This window comes from Lolium rigidum, chromosome 3, assembly GCF_022539505.1.
Source record: "Lolium rigidum isolate FL_2022 chromosome 3, APGP_CSIRO_Lrig_0.1, whole genome shotgun sequence".
Taxonomy (NCBI): domain Eukaryota; kingdom Viridiplantae; phylum Streptophyta; class Magnoliopsida; order Poales; family Poaceae; genus Lolium; species Lolium rigidum.
Window position 1 is genome coordinate 317,233,368 of NC_061510.1, and position 4,953 is coordinate 317,238,320.

Genomic DNA, 4,953 nt, shown 5'->3' on the forward strand with positions numbered 1-4,953 from the left:
CTCGTACCGTGACTTTTTCGTCTCGAAGTTTTAGGTCGAGGACCCTTAAATAGGCGAAGATGCGGCGTCAGAGGGTCAACGAGGCGACGACACCATAGGGGGGCGCGGGCCACCCCCAGGCCGCGCCGGGCTATCGTCTGGTGGGCCTGTGGCCCCCCTCTGGCGACTCTCGGGTGTTCTGGAAGCTTCGTGTGATTCTAAGATGCTGGGCGTTGATTTCGTCCGATTCCGAGAATATTTCCTTACTAGGATTTCTGAAACCAAAAACAGCAGAAAACGACAACGGCCCTTCGGCATCTCGTCAATAGGTTAGTTCCGGAAAACGCATAAATATGACATAAAGTATGCATAAAACATGTAGATATCATCAATAATGTGGCATGGAACATAAGAAATTATCGATACGTCGGAGACGTATCAGCATCCCCAAGCTTAGTTTCTGCTCGTCCCGAGCAGGTAAACGATAACAAAGATAATTTCTGGAGTGACACGCCATCATAACCTTGATCATACTATTGTAAGCATATGTAATGAATACAGCGATCAAAACAATGTAAATGACATGAGTAAACAACTGAATCATATAGCAAAGACTTTTCATGAATAGTACTTCAAGACAAGCATCAATAAGTCTTGCATAAGAGTTAACTCATAAAGCAATAATTCAAAGTAAAGGTATTGAAGCAACACAAAGGAAGATTAAGTTTCAGCGGTTGCTTTCAACTTATAACATGTATATCTCATGGATAGTTGTCAACATAGAGTAATATAACAAGTGCAATATGCAAGTATGTAGGAATCAATGCACGATTCACACAAGTGTTTGCTTCTTGAGGTGGAGAGAGATAGGTGAACTGACTCAACATAAAACTAAAAGAAAGGCCCTTCGCAGAGGGAAGCATTGATTGCTATATTTGTGCTAGAGCTTTGATTTTGAAAACATATAGAGAGCAATAAAAGTAAAATTTTGAGAGGTGTTTGTTGTTGTCAACGAATGGTAGCGGGTACTCTAACCCCCTTGCCAGACAAACCTTCAAAGAGCGGCTCCCATTTTATTTTATTTTTGTGTGGCACTCCTTCCAACCTTTCTTTCACAAACCATGGCTAACCGAATCCTTCGGGTGCCTGCCAACAATCTCATACCATGAAGGAGTGCCTTTTTATTTTAGTTTTATTATGATGACACTCCTCCCCACCTTTGCTTTCTCAAGCCATGGCTAACCGAATCCTTCGGGTGCCGTCCAACAATCACATACCATGGAGGAGTGTCTATTTTTATTAATTAATTTGGGACTGGGAATCCCATTGCCAGCTCTTTTTGCAAAATTATTGGATAAGCGGATGAAGCCACTAGTCCATTGGTTAAAGTTGCCCAACAAGATTGAAAGATAAACACCACATACTTCCTCATGAGCTATAAAACATTGACACAAATCAGAGGTGATAAATTTTGAATTGTTTAAAGGTAGCACTCAAGCAATTTACTTTGGAATGGCGGAGAAATACCATGTAGTAGGTAGGTATGGTGGACACAAATGGCATAGTGGTTGGCTCAAGGATTTTGGATGCATGAGAAGTATTCCCTCTCGATACAAGGTTTAGGCTAGCAAGGTTTATTTGAAACAAACACAAGGATGAACCGGTGCAGCAAAACTCACATAAAAGACATATTGTAAACATTATAAGACTCTACACCGTCTTCCTTGTTGTTCAAACTCAATACTAGAAATTATCTAGACCTTAGAGAGACCAATTATGCAAACCAAATTTTAGCATGCTCTATGTATTTCTTCATTAATAGGTGCAAAGTATATGATGCAAGAGCTTAAACATGAGCACAACAATTGCCACGTATCACATTATCCAAGACATTTTACCAATTACTACATGTAGCATTTTCCGTTTCCAACCATATAACAATTAACGAAGCAGTTTCAACCTTCGCCATGAACATTAAAAGCTAAGAACACATGTGTTCATATGAACCAGCGGAGCGTGTCTCTCTCCCACACAAGCATGCATTTATTCAAACAAAACAAAAACAAAAACACACAGACGCTCCAAGTAAAGTACATAAGATGTGATGGAATAAAAATATAGTTTCACTAGAGGAACCTGATAATGTTATCGATGAAGAAGGGGATGCCTTGGGCATCCCCAAGCTTAGACGCTTGAGTCTTCTTGAAATATGCAGGGGTGAACCATCGGGGAATCCCCAAGCTTAGAGTTTTCACTCTCCTTGATCATGTTGTATCATCTCCCTCTCTTGATCCTTGAAAACTTCCTCCACACCAAACTCAAAACAACTCATTAGAGAGTTAGTGCACAATCAAAATATTCATGTTCAGAGGTGACATAATCATTCTTAACACTTCTGGACATTGCACAAAGATACTGAAAGTCAATGGAATCGAAATATCCATCGAACATATCAAAACAGGCAATGCGAAATAAAAGGCAGAATCTGTCAAAACAGAACAGTTCGTAAAGACGAATTTTATTGAGGCACCGGACTTGCTCAAATGAAAATTCTCAAATAGAATGAAAGTTGCGTACATATCTGAGGATCACTCACGTAAATTGGCATAATTTTCTGAGTTACCTACAGAGAATTTTTCCCAGATTCGTGACAGCAAAGAAATCTGTTTCTGCGCTGTAATCCAAATCTAGTATGAACCTTACTATCAACGACTTTACTTGGCTCAACAAAACACAAAACTAAGATAAGGAGAGGTTGCTACAGTAGTAAACAACTTCCAAGACTCAAATATAAAATAAAGTACTGTAGCAAAATAAACACATGGGTTATCTCCCAAGAAGTTCTTTCTTTATAACCATTAAGATGGGCTCAGCAGTTTTAATGATGCACTCGCAAGAAATAGTATTTGAAGCAAAAGAGAGCATCAAGAGGAAAATTTAAAACACATTTAAGTCTAACATGCTTCCTATGAAAAGGAATCTTGTAAATAAACAAGTTCAAGAAGCATAATGCAACAAGCATAGAAAGATAAAACAAGTGTAGCTTCAAAAATTTCAGCACATAGAGAGGTGTTTTAGTAACATGAAAATTTCTACAACCATATTTTCCTCTCTCATAATAACTTTCAGTAGCATCATGAGCAAACTCAACAATATAACTATCACATAAAGCATTCTTATCATGAGTCTCATGCATAAAATTATTACTCTCCACATAAGCATAATCAATTTTATTAGTTGTAGTGGGAGCAAATTCAACAGAGTGGCTATCATTATTATTCTTATCATCAAATATAGGAGACATATTGTAATCATAATCAAATTTATCCTCCATAACAGGCGGCACCAAAAGACTACTATCATTATAATCATCATAAATAGGAGGCAAAGTATCATCAAAGTAAATTTTCTCCTCAATGCTTGGGGGACTAAAAATATCATGCTCATCAAAGCCAGCTTCCCCAAGCTTAGAATTTTCCATATCATTAGCAACAATGGTGTTCAAAGTGTTCATACTAATATGTTCCATGGGTTTTTTAATTTTCGGATCAAACCATCCATGTCTTAAATCAGGAAATAAAATAAGAAGCTCATTGTTGTCCATTATGCCTTACTAGTGTAAACAAGAAACAATAAGATGCAATTGCAGGATCTAAAGGAAATAGCTTCGAGCACACACACAATGGCGCCAGAAAAGTACTGTTACCTCGAACCGGAGTATGAGTGCCTTTTACCTTTCCTCCCCGGCAACGGCGCCAGAAAAGTGCTTGATGTCTACGGGTGCTTCTATTCTTGTAGACAGTGTTGGGCCTCCAAGAGCGAGAGGTTTGTAGAACAGCAGCAAGTTTCCCTTAAGTGGATCACCCAAGGTTTATCGATCTCAGGGAGGAAGAGGTCAAAGATATCCCTCTCATGCAACCCTGCAACCACAAAGCAAGAAGTCTCTTGTGTCCCCAACACACCTAATAGGTGCACTAGTTCGGCGAAGAGATAGTGAAATACAGGTGGTATGGATATATATGAGCAGTAGCAACAGCGCCAGAAAAGTGCTTTGCTATCTAGGACTGGCGTGTGATTGATGGTGGTAATATTGCAGTAAGTAGAGATGCAGTAAAACAGTAAACAAGCAGCGATAGCAGTATTTAGGAACAAGGCCTAGGGATTATACTTTCACTAGTGGACACTCTCAACATTGATCACATAACAGAATAAATAGATAAATGCTAGACTCTACACTCTCTTGTTGGATGATGAACACCACTAACCGTGTAGGATTACACGAACCCTCAATGCCGGAGTTAACAAGCTCCACAATATTCGATGTTCATATTTAAATAACCTTAGAGTGCATGACGAGACCAACATAACCAAACCAAGTACTAACATAGCATGCACACTTTCACCTTCACACTACGAAAGGAGGCATAGATCACATCAATACTATCATAGCAATAGTTAACTTCATAATCTACAAGAGATCACAATCATAGCCTACGCCAAGTACTACACGATGCACACACTGTCACCATTACACCGTGCAGGAGGAATAAACTACTTTAATAACATCACTAGAGTAGCACATAGATGAATTGTGATACAAAACACATTGCAATAATAAAGAGATATAAATAAGCACTTCACTATGCCATTCATAACAGTGAATAAGTATTCTGTGAAATATAGCCTAAAAGACCCACACGGTGCACACACTGTCACCTTTACACACGTGGGACAAGGAGTCTCCGGAGATCCATATGTAAAATCCACTTGACTAGCATAATGACATCTAGATTACAAGCATCATCATATGAATCTCAATCATGTAAGGCAGCTCATGAGATTATTGTATTGAAGTACATAGGGAGAGAGATTAACCACATAGCTACCGGTACAGCCCCGAGCCTCGATGGAGAACTACTCCCTCCTCATGGGAGACAGCAGCGTTGATGAAGATGGCAGTGGTGTCGATGGAGG